Source organism: Colobus angolensis, unplaced genomic scaffold (assembly GCF_000951035.1).
Source record: "Colobus angolensis palliatus isolate OR3802 unplaced genomic scaffold, Cang.pa_1.0 Scaffold16, whole genome shotgun sequence".
Taxonomy (NCBI): domain Eukaryota; kingdom Metazoa; phylum Chordata; class Mammalia; order Primates; family Cercopithecidae; genus Colobus; species Colobus angolensis.
This window is the reverse complement of record NW_012114710.1, coordinates 22,208,540-22,222,787: the sequence shown is the minus strand read 5'-3', so window position 1 is coordinate 22,222,787 and position 14,248 is coordinate 22,208,540.

Below are 14,248 nucleotides of genomic sequence, written 5' to 3'. Positions count from 1 at the left end.
TATCCATATCACTATCAGTATTTTGGTCACAACCATTTAACCAGTCTCCAGGAACTTCTAAACTTTTCCTCAGCTTCCTGTCTTCTTCTGAGCCTTCCACACTCTTCCAACTTCTGCCTGTTACCCAATTCCAAAACTGATTCCATATATTCAGGTGTCTTAATAGCAATGCCCCCACTTTTTGATACTAATTTTCAGTATTAGGCTGTTCTCACATTGCTATAAAGAAATCCCTGAGAAGGGGTAATTTATAAGAAAAGAGGTTTAATTGGCTTATGGTTCTGTAGGCAGTAGAGGAAGCATGCTGGCATCTGCTGCTGGGGAGCCTCCAGGGAGCTTATACTTAACAGCAGAAGACAAAGTGGGAGCTGTCTTACAGGGTGGGAGCAGGAGCAAGACAGAACAAGGAAGGAGGAGATGAGATTCACTTTTAAACAACCAGATGTCACAAGAACTCACTCCCTAATGCGAGGATAGTACCAAGAGAAGATGGTGCTAAACCACTCATGAGAATTCCACCCCCATGATGTAAGTACCTTTCACTAGGCCCCATCTACAACACTGTGTATTACAATTCAACATGAGATTGGGTGGAGACACAGATCCAAACCATATCAGAAGAGAAAAGCTTTGCACCAATCTCTACCACTTTGGTGCCATTGCTAGGGTTGGAAGTTCACCAAATCAAAGTGGATAAGAGAATCTTAAAAAATAAAAACAAGAAAAGCTTGAATTAATTTCTTAATATCAGAGGATTTGGCAATAATCGTTTCATAACTAAGAATATAATAGTTCCTGTAGAAACTAATATTCTTGCCTCAGAGTCATAGATAACATGTATAAGTTCGTGAATTTCAGTCTTAACATCACTTTGAAACAACTAATCTCAGAGAAAGTAAAAGTCCTAGATAGGTTAATATTTTAATGGTAGTGGTGTTCCCAGTTATTTTGAGTTGAATTATGTCTCCCTCAAATTCAGATGTTGAAGTTCCAGTCTCCAGGACCTCAGAATGTGACTGTATTTTTATATAGGGCCTTTAAACTGGTGATTAAGTAAAAATGAAGCCACTGGGGTGGGTCCTGATTTAATCTGACCGGAGTCTTTTTAAGAAGAGAACATTTGGACACACAAAGAGACATCAGGGATGTGTGAGCACAGAGAAAAGACTATATGCGGACACAGCTACAAGATGGTCATCTGTAAACCAAGGAGCAAGCTTCAGGAGAAACCAGACCTGCTGTTGTCTTGATTTGGAATTTCTAGCTTCTGTAATAGTGATACAATATATTTTTTTTTGTTTAAGCCACCCAGTCTGTGGTGTTTTTTAATAGCTGCTTGGGTAACTAGTACACTAGTATAGGTGGGCTTTTGATCACCAATAAATACAATATTTTAACAAATGAGATTCAAATTATTCTTTGAATCTGGTATAGAATAGAGAGCCTCAAACTGAGAAGCATATCAAGAAAGCAATTAAATGTCATAAAAGATGATAAAATAAAATATTGGGCTATGGTTTTATTGTCTTTGTATTTATGTACATGTATTACAATTGTTTAAAAATTTAATTCTTTGATTTTTTTTTTTTTTTTTGACCATCTCACTTTGCACCTCGGCTGAAATGCAGTGGCACAATCTTGCCTCACTGCAAACTCTGCCTTGTGGGCTCAAGCGATTCTCATGTCTCAGCCTCCTGAGAAGCTGGGATTACAGGTGCGCCACCATGCCCAGCTAATTTTTGTATTTTTAGTAGAGACGGGGTTTTGCACTGTCAGCCAGGTTGATCTCAAACTCTTGACCTCCAAGTGATCTTGACCTGCCTTCCTCCGCCTTCCAAAGTACTGGGATTACAGGCATGAACCACCATGCATGACTGATTATTGGATATTTTAATATATGGTGGACAATTCTTCTAGGAAAAGGATAGACTTCTGTTTAAAGGATTAAGCTCTTTCTAAATTTTTTTTTGTTTTAACTTGTTCTTTCTTCTGCAATATGTTGATTGTAAATGGCAGAATTTTTTGTTCTTTCACTGATACTAACTTCCCTGACTTAATACAATAACAAGTTTATAACCTTCTGTCAGAGTTAGTAGGAGACATTTAACCCCCTGAGAAAAAACAACTAAAATAAATCCTTATAGAGTTTAGCTTTAAAAAATAAATAACAATGGGCCAGGCATGGTGGTTCATGCCTGTAATCCCAATGTTGCGGGAGGCCAAGGCAGGGGATTGCTGGTGCCCAGGAGTTTGAGACCATCATGGATAACATAGCAAGACACACTCTCTACAAAAAACAATTAAAAATTAGATGGGCACAGGGTTTGGTGTGTAGTCCCAGCTACTCAGGAGGATGAGGTGGGAGGGTCACTTGAGCCCAGAAGTTCAAGACTGCAGCGAACTATGATCACACCACTTTACTCCAGCCTGAGTGACAGTGAGACTGTTTCTAAAATAAAGTGTAAAATAAAATATTAGTGAATTCATGTGGGAGATAGTAAAAGCATAGTCATCTACTACTTAGTTCATTTATCAAAAATAAAATTGCACAAATGTTCAGCAATAAAATGATGGTCAAATAGTTTGTAGGAATTAAGAAAATGATATAAAGTAGAATTCATCAGAATATCTTTAATTCCTAGCTTATGAAATGTTTGTACTTTAACTTAGACATGTGGTTAAATCAACATGTTTGTTGTGCTGTCTATAACTGGCATTCAACAAATATTAGAGTACTTTCTTTCTTCCCTTAAGTAAACATTCAGGAATCATAAAATTTTAAGAAATCACTTAGTGAAAAGCAAAGACAAATTTTTTTTAAAGAGAAAAGTATTTAAAGTAACATTAACATAAACAAAATTATTTTTAAGTATTTGGACATATCATGCAGCAAAAAGCAGTAAGTAAAAGAGGATAGATGAGAGATATGGTTTATATGTATGTGCAGATAAAGTCTATTTGAAATGTATGTGAATAATTTGAATTTTATATGCAAAGAAGTGCCATTGTTGAAGGATTTGAAGATGGAAGTGATGTGGCCAAAGCAATGCATTTGCAAGATTATTTTGGCAGCAATGTCTGGCAACATGTTGTAGAAATACAACCACATGTAGGAGAGGTGAGGCTACATACGTGGAGGTTGGAGAGGTGAGATGAAATCAACCAGATGTGCAATATGCCACTGTGAAAACAGAGAAAAGAATGTTTGAAGGAAGAAACACTGAATTTTTTCAGTTGAGTTCCAAAATAACACTAAGCAGTTGATTTTATGATGTGGAATCTTAAAAAAAAAAAAAAAAAAGATGGCAAAATAAAGAACCAGAGAGCAAAAAGATAAAGATGTGAACATCTGGTAACATAAATAAAATATTTGGAATGAAGTGTGCAATTTATTTACATTGTGCAAGTCTTTAAAATGTTAAACATAGGCAAAATATTTTTATTTCTAGTTTCTTAATGCAAGATTAATTTTTGTCATATATAATCATAATTTTACATATATATGTATAAATGTGCATATATACATTTATGTGTAGTTATGTACACATATACATACAATTTTATATACAATATATATTTTAAGAATACATATTTTAATTAACTATGCCTCTCAAATATTTGCCACATCATTAAATATTCTACAACAGCATTTATCATACAATATCCTGATAACCCCATACCACAAGACCTTAAGTTATCTATAAGTTTCCTATTTTTAGAAGGAATATAATTTGCTGGTCTTAAATACTTATTTTTTTCATAGGATTCTTTCCAAGCATCAATGTTTCTGAACACATACTTGAGAAATATTGTTATATTTTATGTCTATATTCTATTCCATTCTATAAATATAGTATATTTAATTAATCCACTATTAATGGACTTTAAGGTTTTTTATTTACTTAGCATTAAGGTGGACTATCCTTGTATCTGTAAGTTTTAATAATTAATTGATTATTTTCTTATGATGCTTTTCTAGTCATTAACTTAGAAAAACTTTATGCAAATAACTTAGGTTTAAAGATGTATTGTTATATTATCCTTCAGAACATATATACTAATTTATATTCCTATAAGCATTGTTTGTATATCTGAAAATTTAATAGTCAGATTTGAACTGATTTTGAAAAGCAAAGGACTTATCTAAACTATAAAGCTATATTTATGGCATAGATATAGATGTTTTAAATTTATTTTTGCTTTAATATTAAGATTTCTTATTACTTTTTGTTGTAATAAGTAAAATTTTCAGGAAGATATAGTTACACTGAAAATCAGAGCTGGAAGAGATTTCCCCAAAGCCACACAGTCAGTAAGCCACAAAGATGGTTCTAGAACCAAAAGTCTCCTTGGCATCTATCTTGTTCTCTAAACCACTCAGCCATACTAATTCATAAGAGAGAATTTCTGATTCATGGAGTCAAAGCTAGCCAATAACTGGCAAAGTGCCAAATTATAATCACCACACCACACAGTACAGTCCAGAAATCTAGGCTGTATTTACAATTCTGCCATTCCCCAGTTATGTGAACTTACACACTTAATTTACCAAGGTTTTAGTTTTTTTGTATAAAATGCAATCAGTTCCCTATAGTCCAAACATCCTATAAATAATGAATGTGAGTAAAAATGTTATACCTACTTACATATAAATTTCTTGAAATTATTTATAATTGCATTTCTGTTTATACATTTCAATAACTTTCTTTTTAAAAATTTTGAACATCGGGGGAACCAGCCCCCAATATTTCAATGTAGGTTCTTTTCTATTTTCCCTAAGTGTTGGCTGTCTGAGAAATGAAGAGAAAGAGTATAAAGAGAGAAATTTTACAGCTGGGCCACCAGGGGCGACATCACATATCAGCAGGTTCCACAATGACCACCTGAGCTGCAAAACCAGCATGTTTTTATTAGGGACTCTAAAACGACAGGGGTGTACGAACAGGGAGTAAGTCACAAAGATCACATGTTTCAAAGGGCAATAAAAGATCACAAGGCAGAGGCAAAATTAGAATTACTGATGAGGGTCTGTTTCCCACTCGCTGTGCATGCATTTTCTTGATAAACATCTTAACAGGAAACAGGGTTCAAGAGCAGACAACCCTCTGACTGGAATTTACCAGACTGGGATTTCCCAATCCTAGTCAGCCTGAGGACACTGCAGGAGACCAGGGCGTATTTCAGTCCTTATCTCAACCGCATAAGACAGACAATCCCAGAGTGGCCGTCTATAGACCTACCCCCAGGAATGCATTCCTTCCCCAGGGTCTCAATTATTAATATTCCTTGCTGGGAAAAGAATTCAGCGATGTTTCTCCCACTCACACATCCATCTATAGGCTTTCTGCAAGAAGAAAAATATGGCTCTATTCTGCCCGACCTCCACAGGCAGTCAGACCTTATGGTTATCTTTCCTTGTTCTCTGAAAATTGCCGGTATGTTGTTCTTTTTCAGGGTGCACTGATTTCATATTGTTCAAACACACATGTTTTACAAACAATTTGTGCAGTTAACACATACATCCTCAGCTTGCAAAGATGATGGAATTAAGAGATTAAAGTAAGACAGGCATAAGAAATTATAAAAGTATTAATTTGGGGAACTAATAAATGTCCATGAAATCTTCACAATTTATGTTCAGAGACTGCAGTAAAGACAGGCATTAAGAAATTATAAAAGTATTAATTTGGGGAACTAATAAATGTCCATGAAATCTTCACAATTTATGTTCAGAGATTAAAGTAAAGACAGGCATAAGAAGTTATAAAAGTATTAATTTTGGAAACTTATAAATATCCATGAAATCTTCACAATTTACATTCTTCTGCCATGGCTTCAGCCAGTCCCTATGTTCAGGGTCCCTGACTTCCTGCAATATTTGAACATATTTTTTATATTATTTATTATAAATAATATTTACCATTGTATTGCAGACTACTATTTGGTATCTCTTATTAAACAAAATAAAGAATGGAAGAATAAAATAGAAAAATTTTGAAGAAATGTAGATAATTGTTAATGAAAAAGGAACTATTGTAGTTCTGAGAAAATATTTATATGCTAATTACACTTATCATTATTTATATTTTTTAAATTGTTTCTGGTTCATAGAAAACTTAAAAGAACAGTGTATAGAATTCCTTGGTACTTTTCACCTAGATTCTCCAAACCTTATTATATTTGCTTTATCTTTTTTCTAGATAGATAAATAGATAAGTAAAAAACTTTTCTCTGAACCATTCAAGAGCAATTTCCAGACATAATGTCATTTTAGTATAAACTCTTTAATCTTTATTTCCCACAAACATATCCACAGTACAACCATCAAAAAAAATTAATATTGATGCAAGAATTTATTGTGACTTCACCAATATCCATTGATGAATGTTGAGCAAAAGAAAATCCAAAATCCTTTGTTATATTAAGTTGTCATGACTTTGGTCCCCTTTAATGTTTAAGAATTTATTTATTTATATATTTTGGTATTTTATGACATTGACAGTTTCAAAGAATAGAAGACAGTTACATTTTTATAATGTTCTTCAATTTGAGAATATTTGTCTGATGTTTTCACATGATTAAATTGAAGTTATTCACTTTGAGAAGAAATACAGTTTTCAGCTGACCTATATGTGCATAGGTTCTAAATTACCTAAGATTTGGAGGATCACTTGAGCCCAGGGGTTGGAAACTGCAGTGAGCTACTATTGTGCCACTGCCCTCCATTCTAGCAGCTTTGTCTCTACTTTTTTTAAAGTCATTTCCCCAAGATGGCATATTAGAGACTTTCAACTTGCCTCAGACACTTGGAAGTAGCAAGATAGTGCATAAAGATCAACTCTGCAAGCTTTAATTTACAAAGGAAAGTGGGAATCCACCAGAATGGTGTAGGACACCTCAGATCCCAGGAAGGAACACAGAGGCTAACAGCCCCTGTGACAGCATCCAGCTAACAAAAGCGAGTTGAGCCCCATTACGTGAGAGGCAGAGAGCCTCCCTCTGTGACACACCTTTCTCCTGGGGATCCAAGCAACCCGGGCTGAGACATAGCACCTTGTTTTGTTAGTTCCAAGCCCTGTAGCTAACATGGGGAGAGGCCTGGGGATGTTGTGAGGAAATGACACAGGGATAAGCTGCAGACATTTTCCCAGACCTGGAACTGGGAGTAGAATGCAATTTTTAATCAGGACACATACAAAATCAGTCACTGTTTGGTGACCTGGCAACGTGGCTGCATAGACATTTCATTTTAGTCTCAGGTCAGAGATTGGAGCATCTGGAGTGGTGCAGGGGCTTCCACAGCCAGAACTGTGGAAAGTGCCTCTGCAATAGGTATTGGAATTGTGCTCTCCCCCATTGCAAGACTGGGGCAGGAGGAAACTGCTACAGCTGCAGTTTCTTTAGGGTGGTGAGTCTTGCAACCAGTCAGCTTGGTAATTGGAAATTAATCTGTGTGTGCCACACTGAGTGCTGCCATCTGCTCCCCTGAGAACATAGTGCAGTAGGGCCCTTTCTGCTCCACCGGCAGGCAGAAATTCCAGTATTTGGAGCACTTGCTTGCCTGGACCAGCAGCCTGAGCCACCCCACCTTACATGGACGTAGATCATGTGTCAGGAATTGGTGGGTTCTTGGTCTCACTGACTTCAAGAATGAAGCTGTGGACCCTTGCAGTGAGTGTTACAGTTCTTAAAGGTGGTGTGTCCAGAGTTTTTTCCTTCAGATGTTCAGATGTGTCTGGAGTTTCTTTCTTCTGGTGGCTTAATGGTCTCTGTGACTTCAGGAGTGAAGCTGCAGATTTTCATGGTGAGTGTTACAGCTCATAAAGGTGGCATGGACCCAAAGAGTGAGCAGTAGCAAGATTTATTGCAAAGAGCAAAAAACAAGGCTTACACAGTGTGGAGGAAGACCAGAGCAGATTGCCACTGCTGGCTTGGGTGGCCTGCTTTTATTCCCTTATCTGGCCCCATCCTTGTCCTGCTGATTGGTCCATTTTACAGAGAGCTGATTGGCCCATTTTGACAGAGGGCTGACTGGTGCATTTACAATCCTTTAGCTAGACACAAAGTGCTGACTGGTGTGTTTACAGTGCTTTAGCTGGATACAAAAGTTCTCCAAGTCCCCTCCAGATTAGCTAGACACAGAGCACTGATTGGCGCATTTACAAACCTTTAGCTAGACACAGAGTGCTGATTTGTGCATTTACAAACCTCTAGCCAGACACAGAGTGCTGATTGGTGCATTTACAATCATTGAGCTAGACAGAAACATTCTCCAAGTCCCCACGTGACGCAGAAGCCCAGCTTCTCAATGGCACATCTCAATGGCACTCATCACGGGACTTTGCGGCACCTAGCCCGGGCACTCCAGCAGCCCAGAGGGAGCTCATCCCCTAATCAAGCCCAGTAGGCCCTGTGCCGAGTGCAAGGCCTGCCAAGCTCACACCCACCCAGAACCCGTGCTGGCCCACCAGCGCCATGAGCAGCCCTGGCTCCCACCTGCATCTCTCCCTCCACACCTCCCTGTGAGCAGAGGGAGCTGGCTCTGGCCTCGGCTATCCCCAAAGAGGGGCCCCCACAGTGCAGTGGCAGGCTGAAGGGCTCCTTGAGCACAGCCAGAGCAGATAGCGAGGCTAAGGAGTCACCAAGAGCGAACAAGGGCTGCTACCAGGTTGTCACCTCTCAATTCCCCGTCTAAACAGAACATCACAACTGCTGTTGGGAATTTGGCCAATGACCGCTCTAGCTACTTCCTGCTGGCTAGGGGCAATGAAGGGGCCCTGCAGTTGTAGTATCCTCCAGACGGGAACTCTTTGGGCCAGTGGAAGGGCCAGTGGGTTGGTCCAGGGGTCCTCGGTAGAAATTTTTAGTTGATCTCATTTGGGGTTCCATTTGTAAGACCATCTGTAGCTTGAAGGCCTCAATTCTAGAGGAAGAAATTTGACAAGAAGTTTAAAAATACAGGGTCCAAAAGTGAGTAACAGCAAGATGGCTGTCATGGGACCTAGAAAGGGGAGAAGCCATGTTGCCCAACTCCAGAGGTTGGTATAAGAGTTTGAAAAGAGTTGTCTGATTTCAGAAGCCTTTTCCTGTAAATGCCGGGTGGCATCTCATACTGTCCCTGATGGGTTAGTGTGAAAACAACACTCTTCCCCCAAGAAGGTACAAAGTCTTCCTTTCTCTGCAGTGAGGAGGTGTAGGCCTCAGCAGTTTTGGAGAGTCATTGCTGCCAAAGAGTCTATCTGGGATTGTAGAGTAAGGATAGATTTCATTATTTCTTGTGAACTGTCTGCGAGGTAGATATCAGTTGAAGTTCTACATAAGAAGAATATGCCTTGTCTGGGTAGACAGAAATTTACCCTGGCTTTTAAAGGAATAGGGTACACTGTTTTTTCTTTACTACTCTCTCTCTCTCTCTCTCTGACTCCCTCTTTGACTTTCTGTCTCTCTGTCTCTTCCTCTCTCTGTCTCCTTCTCTTTGTCTCTCTGTTTCTTCCTCTCTCTCTCTTTCTCTGACTTTCTGTCACTTTCTCTCTTTCCTTCTTGCTGGTCTTTCCCTGCCTCTGCCAGTCACTTATGCTGCTGTTCTCCCCTCTCCTTTCTCTTCTTGATGGCTTTGGCAGTGTAAGACTGCCACCTCCTTTGATTTTTGCACTGCATGTAGTAACTCCACAGTTTCCTTGTGGTATTTATTGGGTGTTTCCTTCAGAGGTCAGGAACTCCCTCTCTTTTCATATTGCAGCATGGGCATGTAGGATTAGATAAGCATACTTGCTATCTATATACACATTTATTCTTTTTCACTTTCCCAGTTCTAAGACTCGGGTAAGTGCCACTAGTTCTGCTAACTGGGCACTGGTCCCTGGGGAAAGAGGCTACTTTCAAGAATGGTTACATCACTAACTATGGCATAACCTGCCCTTCATATCCCATTCTCCACAAATGAACTTCCATCGGTATATAGGTTAAAGTCAGGATTAGCTAAGGGGACTTCTAAGAGATCATCTCGGGTGGCATAAGTCTGGACTATAATTTGTTGGCAGTCATGCTTGATTGGTTCCCCATCCTCTGGGAGAAAAGTGGCAGGGTTAAGGGCCATGCACCTACATATATGAAGCACCAGTCCCTCAAGGACCACCTGGTATCTACGTAGGCAACCGCCTATGTAGTCTGATAGCCATAAACTTCCTTTGGCACCCAGTATGTCATTTACATCATGAGTAGTCCAGACAGTGAGATCCTTTCCTTGTAGTATTTTGATAGCCTCTGACACTAAGATGGCCTCTGCCACAACTACCCATAAACAGTGAGGCCAGCCTTTTGCTACTACATCAATTTCCTTACTTAGGTATGCCACTGGTTGTAGGGTTGTCCCGCGAGTGTGAGTAAGGACTCCAAGAGCTGTCCCTGCTCTCTGTGACATATAAAGAGAAGTTTTGTCCTGTCTGAAGAACTAGGGCCTGATTTAAGGTTTTGAAGGCTGTTTCTGCCCCTGGTTCCCATTCTACTAGATGAGTATTTGCCCTCTGGGATTCCTTAATTAGAGTATAGAGGGGCCTGGCTATCTTGCTGTATCCAGGGATCCATAGTTAGCAAAAGCTGGTGATTCCAAGGACCCCCCCACAGGTGTTTTAATGTATTAGGGTGAAGATAAGCCAGTATAGGCTGTATACATTCCTTGATGAGGGCTCTGGTCCCTCTGGCTAAGATTAGGCTTAGATATTTAACCTGCTGTAGGCAAAGCTGGGCTTTCGACCTAGACACTTTGTACCCTTGATTAGTTAGAAAGTTCAAGAGATCTAGAGTAGCCTGCTGGCACGGGGCTTCCAAACTGGTAGCCAAAAGTAAATCATCAGTATACTGAAGGACCAGAGTGCCTGGACTTGGGAAGTGGCCTAAATCTTGGGCCAGTGCCTGACCAAGCAGGTGAGGGCTATCCCTAAATCCTTGGGGCAAGACCGTCCACATAAGTTGGGACGTGTGGTCTGTGGGATCCTCAAAGACAAAGAGAAACTGGGAGTCACAGTGTAGGGGAATACAGAAGAAGGCATCCTTGAGGTCCAGAACTGTGAACCATTCTGCTTCCTGTGATATTTGAGAAAGCAAGGTATAGGGGTTTGGTACAACTGGATATAGAGGAATTACTGCCTCATTGATGAGTCTAAGATCTTGCACTAGTCTCCACTGATCATTCGGTTTTTGTAATCCTAGAATTGGGGTGTTGCAGGGACTGCTGCATTTCCTTACCAAGTCTTGAGCTTTTAAATGTTTAACAATATCCTGTAATCCTTTATGAGCTTCAGGCCTTAAGGGACATTGCCTTTGATAAGGAAAAGTGGTGGGGTCTTTTAGCCTGATTCGGACTGGACAGGCATTTTTTGCCCTTCCAAGTTGTCCTTCCAGTGCCGAGACTTCAGGGTTGATTCCCTCCTCAGGTAGGGGACAACAAATGGGTAACTTTTTCCCCATATTCATGTAGAGAATAACTCCAGCTTTGACTAATATATCCCTCCCTAATAAAGGTGTGGAACTTTCAGGCATAACAAGAAAGACATGTGAAAAGAGCAAAGTCTCCAAGTTACATCTGAGGAGGTGGGAGAAATACCTGGTTACAGACTGTCCCAGGATTCCTCAGATGATAACAGACCTTGAAGACAGTTTTCCAGGACAGGAGATTAACATTGAGAAGGCTGTGCCAGAGTCCGGGAGGAAGTCAATTTCCTGGCCCTCAATGGTTAAGCATACCCGGGGCTCAGTGAGGGTGATGACATGAGCTGGCGCTTGCCCCAGGCACCCTCAGTCCTGTTGTTGGATCATCTGGTTGGGGCTTCTGACCCAGAGAACCTTGCTCTCTGGGGCAGTACATCTTCTGCTGGTTGCCTTAGCTTAGTGGACGTGGACGAGGGGGCGGCTTGTTTCTCACTGGACAATCTTTTTTAAAGTGTCCTTATAGACCACACTGGTAACAAGCCCTACTGGGTGATTGGCCTGCTCCGTTTTCTGTCCTTTCTGAACCACAAAGGTTTGCCTGTCTGAGGGCCATGACTAAGGCTGCGGCCTTTCTCTGATCTTGCTTTTCCTTTTGGACCTGTTCCTCGTGGTCCCTATTATAGAACACAGAGGTCGCCAGTTTTAATAATGCCTCCAGATTTTTTTCAGGGCCCAGGGCTTGCTTTTGGAGCTTTCTCCTGATATCTGTGACTTATTGGGTAATAAACTTATCTTTTAGAATCAATTGGCCCTCAAGTGATTTGGGTGACAGGGAAGCATATATTCTTAAGGCCTCCCATAGCCACTCAAGGAAGTCAGAAGGATTTTCTTCCTTTCCCTGAGTTATGGTGGACATCATTGAATAATTCATGGGCTTTTTCCTAATTCTCCTTAGTCCTTCTAGAACACAGGTCAACAGATGTTTGCAACTCCAGTCCCTATGATCAGAGTTGAGATCCCGGTGGGGATCCATACTGGGGATGGCTTGCTGACCAATAGGGAATTTGTCACTTTCTTCAGCTGTCATTTTATCATTTACTTGACTAAGATACCAGGGATCTCCAAACTCTTGGGCTTCAGCTAAAGCCACATTCTTTTCATTAAAGGCCAGTGTTTGATCTAACAATAGCATGACATCTCTCCAAGTGAGATTGAAAGTTTGCCCCAGACCCTGTAGGACATCTATGTACCCATTAGGATCATCGGAAAACTTTCCTAGGTCTGCCTCGATCTGCTTTAAATCAAAGAGGGAGAAGGGAACATGTACCTGGATTGGGTCAAATTCCCCTCCCCCTACAGCTTGAAGGGGACATAACCGATAGCCCAAGGGGTTTTGTGGTCTTTTGGAGATTTCTTTGCTTATTTCCTTCTGGGTAGGGGAGATTAGAGGAGGATTATCATTAATAGGAAGGGGAGCTAAGGGTGGCTAGGATATGGGGGTAGGCTGAGAGGCCCTCCTGTGGGATGTAAATTGCAAGCTTTGCATAGTTGTGTATCTTCAATGAAAAGAAATCTTGGACATAAGGTATTTCACTCCATTTGCCTTCCCTCTTATAGAAAAGGTCAAGCTGCAGGATAGTATTGTAATTTATACTTCCCTCAGGTGGCCATTTTTCCCCATCAGAGGGAGAATATTGGGGTCAAGTCATAGTACAGAAGAAAATGAGCCACCTCTTTTTCAGGCTTTATGGGTCAGTTTGGTCCCAATGGCTTAGGATGCATTTCAAGGGTGAGCCTGTTGATGCCTGAGTGTTTCCCATCTGAAAGACAAAACTGCCCATGGTTTCAGTTTGTTTTGTTTCTTCCCCTGCCCAAGAACCTGCAATGGTCCCTGGACCCTGATGATTGGAATAGTTGTGCTCACTGATGCAGCACCAGAAACAACCCCTGTCCAAGAACACACAAAGGTCCCTGGACCCTGCTGATCTGAATAGTTGCGCTTACTGACGCAGCAGCAGAAACACTAGTTTTACTCCCAGACCACAAGGAGGACTGAGGAACGTTGGATTTAGTGGCCCTTACTGATGCATTCTCCCAAACCCGCACCCTTGCCTGTCCTACTAAACCACAAAGAGGACTGAGAAAAAATCAGATTTGGTGGCCATTATTGACGCATTCTCAAAACCCTGTTAGAGTCCTAAGCATTATCCTGTTAGTATTGGGACCTTACCTATGTCATATAAAGATGTTATGCCCCCAGAATGAAGTGGAGGGCCATACCCTGAGGGAGGGAAGGAATCTCCAGAGTTGAAAGAGTGATGACTTTTGTCCTCACTTATATGAATAAGAAGGATAAATTTTCTGAGGCTCCCCATATCCTAACTTCAGAAATAGCTTTTGTTAGGTCTGCTTGTCTGAGGAGGGATCCTGAAATTCCAGAGAGTACCCCTACAATGGGGCTTTGGGCAAAAATTATGTCTTTTTGATTAGTGAGCCCAGGTGCCTAAATAAGATAACAGAGTCCTGAAGTTTATACTAGAAATCATTCTTATAAGAGAAACTAGAAAAGCACCAGATACAGACAGTAGTTTTGAGAAGTGGGGCTAGCCATGGAGAAGAGAGGCGAGAGGAAGTTTGTTGGGCAGGCATTAGGACCCAGGTTGCAAGGGTCAGGATAGATAGGATGGATGGGCAAGTCCCACTTGGGTGACATGCCCCTGAGAGTTCCTCTCATGGCCACAAGGTGTTGTCAGGACCCCAGAGCTGAATGGCTCTCCTCTCTGTTGACCCTCAGCTCAGCCCAGAAGTACAGGAAAAGTGG